The sequence below is a fragment of the Lathyrus oleraceus genome, chromosome 6, assembly GCF_024323335.1.
Source record: "Lathyrus oleraceus cultivar Zhongwan6 chromosome 6, CAAS_Psat_ZW6_1.0, whole genome shotgun sequence".
NCBI lineage: Eukaryota > Viridiplantae > Streptophyta > Magnoliopsida > Fabales > Fabaceae > Lathyrus > Lathyrus oleraceus.
The window spans coordinates 146,084,480-146,105,390 of NC_066584.1; positions in this window are offsets into that span (position 1 = coordinate 146,084,480).

A 20,911-nucleotide genomic window follows, 5' to 3' on the forward strand; every position below is an offset into this window, starting at 1 on the left:
TAATGTGCATTGGAAAGGAATATTCGAGCACCAATCTCACAAACAAAGATGGATACCGGATACCAATCAATGGATTTACACCAATCTCCTAAAACAAACATGGATATCGGATGCCAATATATGGACTTATACCAATCTCCTAAAACAAAACAATGATACCAGATGCCAATCAATGGACTTATACTAGTCTCACAAAACAAAATAACAAGGATACCAGATGCCAATCAATGGACTTATACTAGTCTCCCACCATATCATAGGAACAACTGCCAAGTAATGGACTTATGCTTGTCTCCTCCATGGACAAAGCAAAATGCTATAAAGCAAAGTTTATGGAATGATATACAAATTATAATGATAAATGCACAAAGGCACACTCAAGCAAATATGCACAAATGAATCAAACAATCAGACAAACAAGTCAGTTAGCACACACTATATACAAGCAATTAGGCTCAAACAAGGTTAGACTTTAAAGTCAACTGGAATAGGGTATGTTGTGCTCTTAACCTTAACATTGAGAGTTAAGGTGAAGCAGATGAAATGGAGATGAGGGGTGTGCCTCATAGCTCTTATCCTAGGTCAAGGAGAGCTTTGAACAATAGAATGTGTGGAAGTTCAGAAAGTTGGAACTCTTCTCCACAAGATGAATGACTCTATAAGATCTTGAGTTATTATCCACAATGCATCAACATGTTATGTGAGCAAAGGGATGACACACTGAATAGTAGGAGATGGACTACACATCTCTTTTATCTACCAATTGCCTCATAAGAGGACTTTTCCTGCTTGGCACAAAAGATAAACAATCACAAGCATTGCCTCTTAAGGAGGACTTCAGACAGGTGCCTGCCCACATAACAGGACAGGTCTTCCAGACTACATGAAGAAGAGAGGTTATACCTAAGTGGTTAAGCAACCAAGCAAAAGCAAGTTCAAAGTGAATTTAAGCAACTAATATACCTGTGGAAACATCAAACAAATCAGTACAACTATATAGACAACCAACCAACAGTTAATATCAGACAAACAGACAAGGTTCTCAATGTGCAAGCCAAAGGTCAAACTCAAATGAGTCAACATCAACCTACAAAACACACAAGGATTAGTAATCAAAGGCAAACATTAATGCTCAAATGATGGAGCATCAATAACTATGGAACTTGGATGTTCAACCTGAAATCAAAGCTCAATTGTGAGAGGCAAACCATTAGGTCAAAGCCTAGGGTCAAAGATGGATAAAAAATTTAAAACAGAAGCTGAAAATTAACATAAATCAACTTCAAACACATCTTGAAACAATCCAAAAGGTCTCACATCAATATCAATTACCAAAAGTATTTCATGATCAATTGAAGTTCAAGACAATTTTAAAGCACATATGTGACCAACCAGAATGAAAAATCTCAATCAAATCAGAAATCAATCCAATAATTCCAAGAAAATTCATGCTCATTCACAACATCCATGTCAAGCATCATGCAAAAAATCAGAACAATTAGAATTCATTTGGCAAGGCAAACACATCACATAAGATGAACAAGCAAAGGTGTGACACAAATTGTCACACCTATCTTAACATGATCATAAAACAGCAACGACACATGATAAAAATACCAAATCAACACCATAATTTCAAGCAAAGTGTCTAGTTTCAACATGTAAAATTTCAGATTCATTGGATAAAAGCTCAACATTTCACAAATGATATGGCAAGGTAAGGTACAAAATGCATACATGTTCGAATACCCTAGCACCAATTATTTTCCAGCCAAGCAAAATTTATGGAAAAATGATTAAAAAATAATAGACAGAAAATGTGATCTAGTGCAAAAAACCACATATTTTTTGGATCATTATTCAATTAGATATGAATTTTATAAGATGAAGAAAAAATAAAAAAATGCATGTGAAGTATGGATGAATACATGGAGGGGAAAGGAAATAATGCATGGCATTTGAATTATTGTCTCCGCTGGGAATCGAAGGCGGAGCGAATTTGAAATGGAATAGGCGCCAAGCAGCGAAACGCTGCGTTTCACTAATGCACTGGCTTGGTCAACGAAGTCAACACGCGGTAGCCAATAGGAAGCGTGCATGGGCGTTTCTCATGACCAATCAGAACGCAACCCTAACCAAACACACATGGCAACGCTGGAAATGAAATCCGCAGGAAACATGATGAACTGGCAATAGAATTTGCAGGAAACAGTATGCATTTCATGGCAAAATTCGCAGGTAACTGGAAAACAGTATGAACACATGAAGATCTTCATCCATGGATTTCCAGAAAATTTCAAAGGTTCCAGAAATTAAAATTGAGCATATCAACATGTAGATCTTGCATCATACATCAACAATCCATAAACATTTCATCAAGAAATCAACAAACACGCATGGATCGAAGAGAAGAAGAATCACACATGAAACTTTAATCTAACATATCTAACTCAATTGTGCATGAAAATTTGTGGTTTAAAGCTCAAAATATTCAGCATCAAAAGGTGAACATCAATAGCATAAGCATTTTAAGAAAGGAGAGATTCGATTCAATGACCTCTTGAAGAGCAGCTTTAGATTTGTGTTGATTCAAGGTCTTGTGATGCTTCCAATCTCTTCTATAATGCTTGTACAAGTAATTGGAGGAAGAATTGAGGCTCAATTGCACACGATCTCACCAAAATCTAAGTTCACCATTAATGCATCCAGCTTCGAGCATGCTTCAAAACTGCATCAATCTTCTTGATTCCACGTGCAAATCCACTCAATGATACTTCAGGAACCAGGATCAAGCAATGGAAATGGTTTGTGTTTGAAGAAATTGCAAGAAAATTTGAGAGAATTTTTTTGGAATTCTAGATCTAGATCTGAAATTGTGATTGTTGTTTTCTGAAAACAGTTAGGTTTAGGCTTATATATGCAATGGTAATCCAGTTCTTAATCATGTTTAAGCCAATGCAAATGTAATTAACAAAAATGAGGTGTTTGTGCAATTTAGCATTTTCACCCTTATGCATGGTGTGCATATGAATAGTGCACAAATTTGTGTTTAATTTCACTTAAAATATCATTTTGGAGCTATTGGCAATGATAGAATATTCAAATAATTGACCAATTTTAAACTTTAATTTTTCCCTCCAAAAATCAAGTGAAATATCAAATGCTCATGTGATGATAATTGGTGTAATCCAATGCATGATTTGGAAAGTATAGGCTAAAAGAAGAATTTAGCAAAAAGAACCACTTGAATTGGAGTTTTGGTTGAGAAGTTATGCACATTTGAAGCTTCATGCACACTTGGTCATGTTTTGATCATATCTCCTTATCCACACATGAGAAATTGATGATCTTGGACTTTTTGGAAATGGGAGAGAAAGATCTACAACTTTCATGTTCAACAAAATTTCATTTGAAGCTTTCTTGATAATGTATTTTGAAGTTGAAGTTAGGTTAAAATCTTTCCATTTTTGGCAATTTTGAATTATAGGTCACTTTCTATTTTTGGAAAGTTTTGACCTGACTTTATTTTCTTCAATGTTGATGTTTGAAATGTCAAATGAGACTTGTTTGAACATGAATGAAGTATTTCTAATCACTTCCCACCTCCAAATCCACAGTTGACTTGACAGTTGACTTTCTAGGCCTTCAGATGACCTGGCAATGTTCTGATGAAATTCAAGCCTCTACCACTTGGGATTTTGATTCAAAATGATATCATAGCTCATATGAACTCTTGTGAATGATTGTGGTGTCCAAATTCTCAAGAATGGCCACCATCTATTGCTCAATGAATGCCTTTGACTGTCTTGACCTGTGGTTGCTTCATCTGCAAGACAAAGGTTAGATGACATATTTTTGTACTTTTGGTTAGTGATAAAAGAAAAGCAATGATATACAAATGAAAAACATGCTTGGTGATCAAGAACCACTCTCAAAAAGATAACCCACCCACAGGGAAGCAAGCAAGGTGCACAATGATCCTTGAGGCAATGATATGATATGATATGATGCCATGAGGGATCTTAGGGACAAAATTGGGGTCTTACAGATGCCCCTATTTAAGGTCATTCTAGCCGGAGAAGTGAAGTTTAGAAATCTTCATCTCGACGCGGTAGAATGGGCTTAAATAACAGTAATGAGACAAATTTTGGTCCCTAAGAGACCTCATGATGCAGATGTATGCATGCAAAAGAAACAAAACTCTGTGGGGAACACTGATCTACAAAGAAGAAAAGACGATCCATCGGAGTAATACACTCACCAGGAACAGAGACTCTAACAGGACTCTCATGGGGAATAAAAGAAAAGAATGCGTGAGCAGGACACGACTCTGAATTAGGGAAAAGATGACACGGCGTGAACAAGACACGACTGGACTGGAAACCTCACTGGGAAAGAAGGACTCAAACTGGAAAAAGAAGAATTCCAAAGGAAGACACATCCATTGGAAAGACACAAGCTGACTCAAACAATCCACAAAGGATACTTCGGATAAAAATCCGGACTCGGACCAAGGAAAAGATTCACAAAGAACCTCCCTGCAGGGGAAAACTTGCATATATTGGGGAACACGCCAATACAGCAAAAGGGTAAAATCACAACGGAAAACTCCACTGGAGAAGGTCTAACAAAGAGACTCTCCTGGGGAAGCAACAAAGAAATGAGGTGTTACCGGTATAAGGGTAACAAGCTCAGGAAGAATGAATATCTAAGACCGGTAAAAGGGTGAGAGATATCAATCAACCAAACATCTGAGAAAGACCTGAAAAGGTACATCAACTCAGGAAAATCTGACTCCACAGGGGACCAAAGTCATAATAGGGAGCAGAAAGGAAGGAACACCAGGGATACCGGTTATAGGGTATATAATAGGTGACAGACCAAAGCGTGAATTGGTATATATGCCAAAACACTCATCATCCGAAAGGAGGGCTTGAAAAAGCAAATCGACTTACTGGATGGACATTCGAATTCACAACGGGAAAACGAATCTTACTCAACTTGGGGAAACAAACCCAAAGAGTGCATGAGATATAATATCCATTACCGTCAGAACGTGGATAGTATACTCGCATGAGATATATTATCTATTACCGTCAGAACGTAGACAATATACTCGCATGGAAGGAAACACCAGGGATACCGGTTACTGGGTATATAATAGGTGACCTACCAAAAACGTGAATTGGTATATATGCCAAAACACTCATCATCCAAAACACAAACTTGTTAAAGGATGGATATTCGATTCTGCAAAGAATACGAATCTTACTCCATTGGGGAAAATCAACAAAGGATTCCAACCAAAGAGCGAAATGAGATATATTATTCATTACCGTCAGAACGTGAATAATATACTCGAAAAGGAAGAGACACCAGAGATACCGGTTACTGGGTATATAATAGGTGACCAACCAAAAAGAGAGACAATCGTTACCAACAACAACAGGGTAAACGAAAGACAACTCACAGGGGATAAATTGCGAGCATCCGACAATTATCCAAGAGAACAACAAATATTCGATTCCACGAAGGAACAACGAATCTTACTCGACTGGGGAAACACAACAGGCTTTGACTGAAGAGTGCATGAGATATATTATCCATTACCGTCAGAACATGGATAACATACTCGCATGGAAGATTATCCACAACCGGTTACTGGGTTAATAAAGGATAAATCGACCGAAAAGAAAGGCATCGGGATACCAAAACTAGGTATATAATGATGACCAATCAAAGGGAGCAACAATCATTACCAAGCAAAAGGGTAGATGAAAGAAGACCCACTGGGGATGAATTGCAAGCATCCGACAATTATCCACAAGACTTGTTGGGGATACAATTGCTAGCAAACGGCAATTACCCAGAAGCGAGGAGGGAATATCAACATCAAATATTGAATGAAGATAACCACAAAGAGTAACCATCATCGGTTAGGATGAACAAAAAGGTTAACTCTGCAAAGGAGAGAAATTAGGGTTTACAACTACCGAATACGGGGTAGAAAACCAAAGACTCAACTGGGGATAGGGTGAATGAATGCCAAATACTGAGCAATTATTCAACTTATTCCACAGGGAGACACAGACTCCGTTGGGGATAAAATCACAACAACATAGGATTTACAACTACCGAATATTGGGTAGAAGACCACAAAATCCACCATCAACCAGAATGAACCACAAAGGTTATCCCTGCTAGGGGAAAAGAGATAGGACTTACAACTACCGAATACGGGGTAGTGGCCAACAACTCTGATGAGGATAAAAAGTAGGGTTTACATCTACCAACAACTCCGCGTGGGGAATGAAAGAAATCACAATTCCGCACGGGAAACAAAATAGGGTTTATAACAAACCACCAACTGCTGGAGAGCAAGCAAAACTAGGATTTACGACTACCGACTACTGGGTAGAAAACCATCGACTCTTGCTGAGGAATAAAAGGTATATAACCACAAATTCCGGCAAGAAGAGGGAATATAGGACTTACAACTACCGGTATAAGGGTAGAGGCCCAAAAGATTCCGCTGGGGATAAGAAGAACTATTGTCGGTTACTGGGCAATTCATTCGTTTATTCCACAGGGAAGCACAAGAAACAGTTGAAAAATGTCAATTCAGGATCAAACTGAAAAGACAGACTGAATCAAGACCCGTCCTTTGAGGATATAACTCAATAGGAAGATCCATCCCAATATATGTTTTGGGAGGAAATGGGAAAAACCGTCATCCACGAGGATATATCTCAGTGGGGAACCGCAGAAGGAAATACAGACACTTTCTGCTTATGGGGCTGACTCTATATTGAGAGATTTAAACACCCGACATCTGCTTGGGGAGATCTATAAAGAGATCTATATTACCATAGAAGGAGACAACAAACAAAAGATACATGGCAAAAATGCAACATGAATATTTGAATGTTGAAAGTATGCATGAATATGCGTGATTTATGTTTGATGAATGCTGACAAACAGACATTCCTAACACAAACAGGGTCCTGGAATCAAACGCCCAGTACTACACTTCCAGGGGAAAAACCAACTGGAGAGCCAATCTGCTGGAGATCTTCATATGCTGACAAGCAAAGATCTGCTGGGAGGCAAAAGATCAGAGATATCAAAGAAATCACAAAATCTCTGAGTGATGGATCAGCAATCAACCCAACTGGCGAACAGAAAGTCACAACAGGCAACAACGACCACAAAGACTAATCTGTTGGGGGAAAGGAGAAATCCCGAAATATCCGCAGGGAGATTCTCAGTATCAACTGGGAAACAAGATTTCACTGCACAGGCGAGAACTGCCACGAAAGCAACTCCAAATAACTCCGCTGGGGAACAACCCACAAAGGTAGAACAGATCATCCACGTAGAATCTAACTGCACAAGCATCTCTACTGGGAATAATGTCAGCCACTCTATTGGGGATTACACCCACTGAGGGAAAAAGATAGATCACACAAGTAGATTCTGCAACAAGCCACTCTACTAGGGATTAAAAGCATCAGGAAATCAACCATATCTCTGTATGATAGATCACCGATCGACCCTACTGGGGAAAACAACTCCGGCGGGGATCCTGACTCTGTTGGGGATACCAACTCTGGCAGGGACTCTGCAGGGAAAGCACAAAACTTCTGCAGGAAACTTCTCAGATATAATCCACCATACCACAAATCTACTGGCGGCTCTGGGGAAATCACAGCTACCATCCACTATACCACAAATCTACTGATGGCTTTACTGGGGAATCCATTGGGGATGAGGAGGAGAGCTGGGGATCAACCACCAAATGCTGAACCTTCCAAGAGAATCCCGACAACCGCGGAGGAGGAAAATAAACACTGCTCTGCTGAAGGGATAAGAGGAGAAAAAAGATTTCCAAAAAGTATGGGTGGATTGATTTTAAAACAAAAGCCCTAAGGTCTTTCGTTATCCATGGGAGAAAACTCAACCTTATACAAACAACAAGTCCACCATGTGAGAAAAGCTTCAACTTACTAGTGAGGGGTTAACCCTATAATAAGCAAGGAAGTCTTACAATTCAATCACTAAGGACAAAAGGTGAGATTAACATCAACCAACTAGGATAAATCAAACTTATGGCTAATGTATGAAAGCTTATCAAGAATGGACAAAGCCACAAAACAATTGAGTGAGTGAAGTTAACCAATTAGAATTTATTCACAAAAGTGGTTAAAGTATGATTAGAATTCAATTCAAAAGAAGTATTGTGAAAATGGAGTTTGAAAAATCAAAGGCTTAAGGCCCAGGTTTCTAATTTGAAAACAAATGAAGATGTTTGCACAGTAGTTTTCAAGTTTTGGGTTAATATGCAAATGGAGATTTAAATAAAACAAAAGGTGGGAGGGTGAGGAAGTAAAACTTCTTAGATGTTCACCTCTTGAGATCATATATAGATGATTCAAGTGATTCCTTTGGAATAGGCAACAATGCAAGTAACAGATGGACAAAGTAAATGGATACCGGATGCCAATCAATGGACTTATTCCAATCTCATAAAACAAAATGGATACCAGATGCCAATCAATGGACTTATACCAATCTCGCAAAACAAAATGAAACATGGATACCAGATGCCAATCAATGGACTTATACCAATCTCCTAAAACAAAATAACAAGGATACCAGATGCCAATCAATGGACTTATATTAGTCTCACAAAACAAAATAACAAGGATACCAGATGCCAATCAATGGACTTATACCAGTCTCACAAGGGATGATCATAGGAAACAAATGCCAATCAATGGACTTACAATTGACTCCTCACAAGAAACAAATAACAAATGCAATAAGCAAGAGGAAACAAGTTGCCAATAAATGGTCTTACACTCGACTCCAAGGAAAGGAATGCCAATGAATGGTCTTAGTTCCAAATCCCACCAGATCATAGGAAACAACTGCCAATAGTTGGACTTACAATTGACTCCTCAATGGACAAACAAAGTGTCACAAAGATATGAACAATGATTATGGAATGAGATACAAGTGATGAAGATAAATGAACAAAGGCACACTCAAGCAAATATGCACAGATGAATCAAGTAAGCAGACAAACAAGTCAATTAGCACACACTATATGCAATCAATTAGGCTCAAGCAAGGTTAGGCTTTACAGCCAACTGGAATAGGGTATTTTGTGCTCTTAACCCTAACATTGAGAGTTAGGGTGAAGCAGATGAAATGGAGATGAGGGGTGTGCCTCATAGCTCTTATCCCTGGTCAGGGAGAGCTTTAATCAATGGAAAGTGTGGGAGTTCAAAAAGTTGGAACTCTTCTCCACAAATGGACTCTATAAGATCTTGGGTTATTATTCACCATGCATCAACACATGGTGTGAGCAAGGTGAATGACACACTGAGTAGCAGGAGATGGATTACACATCTCTTTTATCTGCCAATTGCCTCATAAGAGGACTTTTCCTGCTTGGCACAAAATTAAACAAGCACAAACATTGCCTCTTAAGGAGGACTTCAGACAGGTGCCTACCAATAACAGTAGGTCTTCCAGACTACATGAAGATTAGAGATTATACCTAAGTGGTTAAGCAACCAAGCAAAGCAAAGTTCAAATGAACTTAAAGCAACTTAGGTACCTGTGGAAACAACTAAACAAATCAGTACAATACTCAGACAAACAGACAACAATCAATAAGCAACAGACAATCCCAATGTACAAAATGTGTAAGCCATAAGGCAAACTCAAATGAGTTAGCATCAACCTACAAAACACACAAGTGTTAGTAATCAAAAGCAAACAACAATACTCAAATGATGGAGCATCATCAACTAGGGAATTTGAATGCTCCACCTGAAATCAAAGCTCAAACATAAGCAACAAACCACTAGGTCAAAGCCTAGGGTCAAACATGGAGAAAAAATTTAAAACAGGAGCTCAAATTTAACACAAAGTAACTTCAAACACATATTGACACATTCTAAAAGGTCTCACATCAAAAACAATTACCAAATGCATTTCATGATCAAGAGAAGTTCAAGACAATTTTAAAGCTCATATGTGATCAACATGAATGAAAAATTCAAATTAAAATAGAAATGACTCAAATAAATCTGGAAAAAATCATGCACATTCAAGACACCTAACATGATCAACATACAAAAAATCAGAAGCATTGGACATCATTTGGCATGGCAATCACTTGGCACAAGTTGAACATTCAAAGGTGTGACACAAATTGTCACACCAAGTTAGCACATGCATAAAACAGAAATGGTGCATAGGAAAAATACCAAACCAAAACCAAAATGTCAAGCAATGTATCTAGTTTCATCATGCAAAATTTCAAGTTCATTGGATAAGAAACAAGCATTTCACAAAGTGATAAGCTAGGCAAGGTCAAAACATGACATATGATCAATCATCCTAGCACCAAATAAAATCACGCCAAGCACAACTTTGGAAATTATGATGATAAAAATTTAGACAGAATAAGGAGCATTGTGAAAAAAATTGGAGTCAATTTGGATGAGTTTTCAATTTTATATGATTTTTTGAAGTTAAGGAAAAAATTGAAAATCACAAATGAGCGTAGCATGGCAAAAGGAGGGAAAATGAGAAAATATGAAAGCATTTGAAAACATTGCCATCGCCCGGAATCGAAGTCAGTATGCATTTGAATTTGAGCGCTCAATCAAAACGACACCGTTTAGTACCTAAACCCTAGCGCGCCAAAAATTTCGTAGCTAATTCAAATTTCGTAGCTAATCTGAAGCCAGTTCGTAGCAAAACCTGGAAATGATGAACTTCAAAGGTTGAAGATGAAGATCATGATGATCTTCATCTGGATTTTCCAGATTTTCAAAATATGTCCAGAAATCAAAATCAAGCACAGCATTCGAATCCTCATCACATGCATATCAAAGATCCATAATCATTTCATTCAAAAAACATCAAAACACGCACGGATCGAAGAGAATAAAATTCATCATCAAACTTTCAATCATCCATAACTAACTCAAAACAACACCAAATCACACGATTCAAAGCTCAAATTCATCAGCATGCTTAGATCTACAATAATATGGCCATGAATTTCAAAAATAAGAGATTCGAATTGTGACCTCTTGAAGTGCAGAAACTGGAATTCACACGATCTGCAGCTTGTAATGGTTCAAATCTACTCCACAGTGCTTGAAATGAAGATTGATGAAGTAATTGAGGCTTGAATGGATCTAGATCTTGCTCAAAACAGAAATTCCATTTGCATCTTCATGAACCTCTACCACTTGATACATGCGCGAATTCACCAATTGAACACTTGATCTGCACAGAATCAAAGCTAGGCAACAAGTATATGAAGTAAAATTACAAGGTTCTTTGGAAAAAAAATTGAATTAAGGATGAGAGAAAAATTTGAAGTGAGAGAGAAATTTGGATCTTGGAGTGTGAAAAATGATTAACCTCCTCAATTTTGTTAGGGTTTAAGTATTTATATGGTTTGCTAATCATTTGGTTAATCCCTAATTAGTTTGGTTAATGATATTAAGGCAATTTACAAAAGTTCAAATTTTGCATGTGCATGTATCATTTTACACGTGAACAGTGCTCTTTTCTTCATCAAAGTCACTTGAAATCTTCTTTTAAATCCAATGGTAATGATAAAAATCTCACATAATGCACAAATTTTGAATTTTGTAACTTCCCTCCAAAAAAACCATGGATTAACAAGTGATTATGTGATGACAATTCATGTAATGTGATGCATTATTTGGAAATTAGAGGTCAAGAGGAGAATATTGCAAAAACAACCACTCATTTTGGAGCTTTGGTTGAAAAGTTATGCTCATTTGAAGTTCCATGCATACTTTGCCATGATATGATCATATCTCCTTAACCACACATCATATGCTCATGATCTTGGACATTTTGGAAATGGGAGAGAAAGATCTACAACTTTCATGTTCAAAAAAATTTCATTTGAAGCCTTCTTGATGATGTAATATTGAGTTGAAGTTGGTTCAAAATCTTTCCATTTTTGGAAAATTAAAAATTACAGGTCACTTGCTATTTTTGGAAATTTTTGACTGAACCTCAAATTCTTCAATGTGAGTGTTTGAAATGTCAAATGAGACTTGTTTGAACATGAATGAAGTATTTCTAATCACTTCCCACCTCCAAATCCACAGTTGACTTTGCAGTTGACTTTCTAGGTCTTCAGATGACCTGAGAATGTTCTGATGAGATTCAAGCCTGTACCACTTGGGATTTTGCTTCAAAATGACATCATAGCTCATATGAACTCTTGTGAATGATTGTGGGGTCCAAATCTCAAGAATGACCACCATCTATTGCTCAATGAATGCCTTTGATTGCCTTGACCTGTTAATGCTTCATCTGCAAGGCAAATGTTAAATGACATATTTTTGTACTTTTGGTTAGTGATTAAAAGAAAAGCAATGATATACAAATGCAAACATGCTTGGTGATCAAGAACCACTCTCAAAAAGATGACCCACCCATAGGGAAGGAAGCAAGGTGTCCAATGATCCTTGAGGCAATGCAATGTTATGATATGATGCCATGAGGGATCTTAGGGACAAAATTGGGGTCTTACAGATGCCCCTATTTAAGGTCATTCTAGCCGGAGAAGTGAAGGTTAAAATCTTCATCTCGACGCGGTAGAATGGGCTTAAATAACAATAATGAGACAAATTTTGGTCCCTAAGAGACCTCATGATGCAAATGTATGTATGCCAAAGAAACAACCTCTGTGGGGAATACTGGTCCACAAAGAAAGGACGATCCATCGGAGTAATACACTCACCAGGAATAGAGACTCTAACAGGACTCTCATGGGGATAAGAAAAAGAAATGCGTGAGCAGGACACGACTCTGAATTAGGGGAAATTGACGCGGCGTGAACAGGACACGACTGGACTAGAGACCTTACTGGGGAAGTAAAGGACTCAAACTGGGGAAAAAAGAATTCCAAAGGAAAGACACATCCATTGGAAAGACTCAAGCTGACTCAAATTATCCACGAAGGATACCTCGGATGAAAATCCGGACTCAGACTGGGGAAAAAAAGATTCACACAGAATCTCCCTGCCGGGGAAAACTGCATATATTGGGGAAAACGCCAATACATCACAAGGGCAAAAACACAACGGAAACTCCACTAGGGAAGTTCTAACAAAGAGATTCTCCTGGAGAAAAAACTGCAAGATGAGATGTTACCGGTTACTGGGTAACAAACTCAAAGAGACATGTGATCTAAACACCGGTTACTGGATGAAAGAACAACAAGCTCAGGAAGAATGAATATCTAAGACCGGTATAAGGGTGAGAGATATCAATCAACCAAACATCTGAGAAAGTCCTAGAAAAGGTACATTAACTTAGGAAAATCTGACTCCACAGGGGACCAAGGTCATAATAGGGAGCAGAAAGGAAGGAACACCAGGGATACCGGTTACTGGGTATATAATAGGTGACCGACCAAAGCGTGAATTGGTATATATGCCAAAACACTCATCATCCGAAAGGAGGGCTTGAAAAAAGAAAATCGACTTACAGGATGGACATTCGACTCCGCAACGGGAAAACGAATCTTACTCAGCTGGGGAAAAAACCAAAGAGTGCATGAGATATAATATCCATTACCGTTAGAACATGGATAGTATACTCGCATGAGATATATTATCTATTACCGTCAGAACGTAGATAGTATACTCGCATGGAAGGAACACCAGGGATACCGTTTATTGGGTATATAATAGGTGACCGACCGAAAAGAGAGACAATCGATACCAACACTAACAGGGTATACGAGAGACAACTCTCAAGGGATAAATTGTAAGCATCCGGCAATCATCCAGGAGACATATCACCAGTTACTGGGAAATACGCTCAACAAAGGGGCAGAAACAAATGAACATTCGATTCCACAAAGGAATACGAATCTTACTCGACTGGGGAAACACAACAGGCTTCGACCGAAGAGTGCATGAGATATATTATCCATTACCGCCAGAACGTGGATAACATACTCGCATGGAAGATTATCCACAACCGGTTACTGGGTTAATAAAGGATAAATTAACCGAAAAGAAAGGCATCGGGATACCAAAACTAGGTATATAAAGATGACCGATCAAAGGGAGCAACAATCATTACCGACAAAAGGGTAAAATGAAAGAGAACTCACCAGGGATACATTGATAAACATCAATGATCCAGGTAACAAATCACTGGCAAACGGTGAAAAGACCCGCTGAGGATAAAATTGCTAGCATCCGGCAATTATCCATAAGGAAAGATTTGCTGGGGATACAATTGCTAGCATACGGCAATTACCCAGAAGAAAGAAGGAATATCAACATGGAATACTGGATGAAGATAACCACAAAGAGTAACCATCATCGGTTAGGATGAACAACAAGGTTAACTCTGCAAAAGGGAAAAATTAGGATTTACAACTACCGAATACTGGGTAGAAGACCAAAAACTCTGGCTGAGGATAAAATTGCTAGCATACGACAATTATCCACAATAAAGCACAGACTCCACTAGGGAGATAATAACAACATAGGATTTACAACTACCGACTACTGGGTAGAAGACCACAAGATCCACCATCAACCAGAATGAACCACAACGGTTACCTCTGCTAGGGGATAAAAGTAGGATTTATAACTACCAAATACTGGATAGAAAACCAACAACTCTCTGCGTGGGGAATGAAAGAATCACAGCTCCGCACGGGGAAACACAATAGGGTTTATAACAAACCACCAACTGCTGGGGAGCAAGAAGAAATAGGATTTACGACTACCGAATACTGGGTAGAAGACCATCGACTCTTGCTGAGGAATAAAAGGTATATAACCACAAATTCCGCCAAGAAAAGGGAACATAGGACTTACAACTACCAGTTATTGGGTAGAGGTCCAAACTCCGCTGGGGATAAAAAGAACTATTGCCGGTTACTGGGCAATTTATTCACTTATTCCACAGGGAAGCACAAGAGACAGTTGAAAAAAAATGCCAATTCAGGATCAAACCAAAAAGGCAAACTGAATCAAGACTCGTCCTAATGAGGATATAACTCAATAGGAAGATCCATCCCAATATATGTGTTGGAAGGAAACGGAAACAACCGTCATCCACGAGGGTATATCTCAGTGGGGAATTGCAGAAGGAAAGACAGACACTTTCTGCTTATGGGGTTGACTCTATATTGAGAGATTAGACACCCGACATCTGCTTGGGAAGATCTACTGGAAAGATCTATATCACCATTTGCAGGAGACAACAAACAAAAGATATATGGCAAAACTGCAATCATGAATATCTGAATGTTGAAAGTATGCATGAATATGCGTGATTTATGTTTGATGAATGCTGACAAAACAGACATTTCTAACTCAAACAGGACCCATGAATCAAACGCCCGACACTACACTTCCAGAGGAAAAATCCAAGGAAAGCCAATCTGCTGGAGATCTATATGCCGAAAAGCAAAGATCTGCTGGAAAGCAAAAGATCAGAGATATGAAAGAAATCACAAAATCTCTGAGTGATGGATCATCAATCAACCCAACTGGGGAACAGGAGTTCACAACAGGCAGAAACTGCCACAAAGACAAATCTGTTGGGGAATGGAGAAATCCCGAGATTTCTGCAGGGGATCCTCAGTATCAACTGGGAAACAAGAGTTCACTGCACAAGCAAGAACTGCTGAAGAAAACTGAACACACAAGTAGAATATAGCCGCACAAGCAACTCTACTGGGGATACTGTCAGCCACTCCATTGGGAATAAACCCACTGAGGAAAAAAAAAAGATCACACAAGTAGATTCTGCCATAAGCCACTTTACTGGGGATCAAAACATCGGGAAATCAACAAGTCTATGACTAATAGATCACCAACCAACCCGACTAGGGAACAGAAGTTCACAACAGGCAGAAACTGCCACCAAAGCAACTCTGTTGAGGATACCAACTCTGTTGGGGATACTGCAGGGAAATCACAAAACTTCTGCAGGGAAACATCACAGACACAATCCACTGTACCACAAATCTATTGGGGAATTATCTGAGGATGAGAAGGAGAACTGGTGATCAACCACCAAATGTTGAACCTTCTAAGAGGAAACCAACAACTGCTGAGGAGGAAATAATCACTGCTCTACTGAAGGAATAAGAGGTGAAAACCTCAACAAGCACCCTGATGGGGAAAGATAGCATAAATGAAGTCCATCATATCAACAATTCCGCTGGCGACTTTACTGAGGAAACAGACGAAGTACCGGGATGTCAATCCACCAACTACCGAATCTTCCAAAAGGAAAGCACCCATGCTGGGGAGAGAATATTGTTGGAGGGGACTGTGGAGTTCTCAACAAACACTCTGCTTAGGGAACAACCCCACCAACAGTCTGGATAAAGAAGATACAACCATGCCAGGAATATGAACAAATGTCTTACCCTGTTGGAAATCATGCCACCCTTGGGAGAGCACTGAGAAATTCTTAAGTATCCTTTCATCATTGTGAATGTTCACTTTGTTTAAAACAAAATTTGAAAAAAAACTATTGTTTAAAACAATGACATTTTATCAATTAAAACATACAAAACATTTGTTGAATTGAAACAAATAAGAGTGCAAATAATTGGATAAAAGCTCAAATTTATTTGATGGAATGGTAGCCTGCAAATGGAAAGACTCCATAGATCTGTACAAATTTGAAATCAGTGATATATATTGGAAGAGGGCTACATTGAACATAATGATCCTTTCTCTACCGATTTGAATCTCGATGTATTCGAAGCTTCAGTTGACGACAAATCGAAGATTTCTGACGAAAAGACAGTTGCGGAACAGAAAGTCTTGTCAGGATGCAGTTACTTGCCATATCCCTAATTTTTTGCTTAGATTTCCCCAAGGTGAGGTACTCAATCTAGCGGGATGCAAATATTCTCTTTTTTTAATGTCTCTATCTTTTGCCTGGATCGCCCTTTCGGGTTTTCCACCGAGACGCTCATTTTTGCCTAAGCCGCCCTTTCGGGTTTTCAACTTAGCCAGCTATTCTGTTTTTCTTTTATACTTTTTTTTAAGCAAAGTATTTCTTGACTGCATCTGAATTCACAGGACGAGTGAAATCCTCCCCATCCATTGTTGTAAGCAACAAAGCACCGCCTGAAAAGGCTCTCTTAACAACATATGGACCTTCATAGTTTGGAGTCCACTTGCCCCTGGAATCGGGCGCGAAAGACAAGACTTTCTTGAGCACGAGGTCACCTTCTCGAAACACACGAGGTTTGACCTTCTTATCGAATGCTTTCTTCATCCTCTGCTGATATAACTGACCATGACACATGGCAGTCAATCACTTTTCTTCAATCAAATTCAACTGGTCATAACGACTCTGAATCCATTCAGCATCAGTCAACTTGGCTTCCATCAAGATTCTCATTGATGGGATCTCCACCTCCACTGGGAGAACAACCTCCATACCGTAAACAAGAGAGAAAGGGGTTGCCCCTGTTGAAGTGCGGACAGATGTACGATATCCATGCAAAGCAAATGGCAGCATCTCATGCCAATCTTTGTACGTGACTGTCATTTTCTGGATAATTTTCTTGATATTCTTATTAGCAGCTTCAACAGCCCCATTCATCTTTGGTCTGTAGGGAGAGGAGTTATGGTGTGCAATCTTGAACTCAGCGCACAACTCTTCCATCATCTTGTTATTCAGATTAGATCCATTATCAGTAATGATCTTATCTGGCACACCATAACGGCAAATAAGCTGATTCTTGATAAACTTTATGACCACCTGCCTGGTCACATTCACATACGATGCGGCTTCAACCCATTTGGTGATGTAGTCAATTGCTACGAGAATAAACCCGTGTCCGTTGGACGCTTTCGGTTCAATCATGCCGATCATGTCAATTCCCCACATAGAGAAAGGCCATGGTGATGAAATCACATTCAGAAGTGTCGGAGGAATATGAATCTTATCCGCATAAATCTGACACTTGTGGCATTTCTTCACATATTTGCAACAGTCAGACTCCATTGTCAGCCAATAGTAGCCTGCTCTCAGCATCTTTCTTGCCATGGCATGTCCATTGGAATGAGTACCAAATGAACCCTCATGGACCTCAGTCATTAACAGGTTTGCTTCATGTCTATCCACGCATCTGAGCAAAACCATGTCAAAACTTCTCTTATAAAGCACTTCACCACTGAGGTAGAAACTGCCTGACAACCTTCTCAAAGCTTTCATGTCTTTCACAGATGCCCCAGGCGGGTAGACCGGGTTCTGGAGGAAATTCTTGATATCAAAATACCAAGGCTTATCATCATGTACTTCTTCCACTACAAACACGTGGGCTGGTCTATCCAAGCGCATCACGGTAATATTGGGAACTTCATTCCAATATTTGACCACAATCATCGAAGCAAGCGGAGCAAGCGCATCTGCCATCCGATTATCCTCTCGAGGAATATGATGAAAGTCAACTTCAGTAAGGAATGTTGAAATCCTCCTCGCATAATCTCTGTACAGAATGAGACCAGGCTGATTCGTCTCCCATTCACCCTTGATCTGATTGACAACTAAGGCCGAATCACCATACACATCAAGATGCTTGATTCTCAAATCAATACATTCTTCCAATCCCATAATACAGGCCTCATACTTAGCCATATTATTTGTGCATTTGAAAGTTAGCCTTGCTGTAAAAGGAATATGCGTGCCATGAGGAGTAATGATTACTGCCCCAATTCCATTTCCATACTGATTCACAACGCCATCAAACACCATCGTCCATCTGGAACCAGGTTCCGGACCTTCATCAAGTGTAGGCTCATCACAATCTTTCATTTTCAAATACAGAACCTCCTCGTCTGGGAAGTCGTACTGAACAGACTGATGATCTTCAATCGGCTGGTGTGCTAAATGGTCAACCAAGATACTACCTTTGATAGCTTTCTGAGCTCGATACTCAATATCATACTCAGACAACAACATCTGCCAATGGGCAATCTTCCCAATTAAAGCAGGCTTCTCGAAAATATACTTGATTGGATCCATTCGGGATATCAACCAAGTCGTATGATTTATCATGTACTGGCGCAGACGCTTAGCAGCCCAAGCCAAAGCACAGCACGTCTTCTCAAGCATAGAGTATCGAGACTCACAATCAGTAAACTTCTTACCGAGGTAGTAGATAGCAGATTCTTTCTTCCCTGATTCATCTTGTTGACCGAGTACGCAACCCATCGAGTCTTCAAGAACAGTCAAATACATGATCAAAGGTCATCCTTCTACAGGCGGAGACAAGATCGGAGGTTCAGACAGATATTCTTTGATACTGTCGAAAGCTTTATGGCAATCCTCGGTCCAATCATGAGATTGATCTTTCCGGAGGAGCTTGAATATCGGTGCACATGTGGCATTCATGTGGGATATAAATCTGGAAATGTAGTTCAAGCGGCCAAGAAAACCTCGGACTTGCTTTTCAGTTTTGGGCGCAGGCATCTCTTGTATTGCTTTGACCTTTGCAGGATCAACCTCAATACCTCTCTCGCTGACAACAAAACCCAACAACTTGCCAGAACGGACTCCAAATGTACATTTGGTCGGATTGAGACGAAGCCTGAACTTCCTCAGACGCTGAAAAAGCTTCAACAAATGCTCAACATGTTCAACTTCCGTTCGGGATTTAGCAATCATATCATCAACATAGACCTCTATCTCCTTGTGCATCATATCATGAAACAAGGTAGTCATAGCTCATTGATACGTGGCTCCGGCGTTCTTCAAACCGAAGGGCATCACTCGATAACAGAATGTTCCCCAAGGTGTGATGAATGTTGTCTTCTCCATATCTTCGGGTGCCATCTTGATTTGATTATAACCGGAAAATCCGTCCATAAACGAGAAGACTTTGAATTTAGCTGTATTATCTACCAACATATCAATATGTGGTAGAGGGAAATCATCTTTCGGACTAGCTTTATTCAAATCTCTGTAATCAACACACATACGGACTTTTCCGTCTTTCTTAGGTACAGGCACAATGTTGGCCACCCATTGAGGATATGTAGAAGTCACCAGAAACCCTGCATCAATTTTCTTCTGAACTTCCTCTTTGATCTTCACTGCCATATCTGGATTAGTTCTTCTGAGCTTCTGCTTCACAGGCACGCACTCAGGCTTCAAAGGCAGGAAATGTTGCACAATATATGTATCTAGACCTGGCATGTCTTCATACGACCAAGCAAAGATATCAAAATATTCTCGTAGCAAACTGATCAACCCCTTCTTGACAGACTCTTCAAGAAGTGCCTCAATCTTTACCATACGAACACAATCTTCAGACCCCAAGTTGACTGTTTCCAGATCTTCGAGATGCGGCTGAATGATCTTCTTCTCGTGCTCAAGGAGACGGGTAATCTCATCAGGAATCCCTTCAACATCATCTTCCTCTGCCTCGAATACAGGGAATTCAAAATTGGGAGATGGCGTTGGATCATTATGTTCAATGGGTTTTAGAATCAACCTGCATAATGATTTTGGATAAAAACTTTAGAATTTAAACAAGCAAACCATTATGCAGATGAAAAAGATTGCTTTTATTCTTGTTTTTAGGGTTTTTTGTGATCACCGATTTCATGCAAAAGCAAAAAGTGAAAACAAATGGAAAAACAAATGTTTAACAATGCATTAATTGAATGAAAATATCATTGTATAAATGCTTTGCCAACAATGTCATCACTTCTCCTTTTGGCATGGGAGAAGGGTTTTGAAACAAAGTGAACATATTACGCTGACTTATGAATGACCGTAGGAACATCCACAACGACCCAATTGTGGCAGACACCACCAGGGATAACAAAGTTGT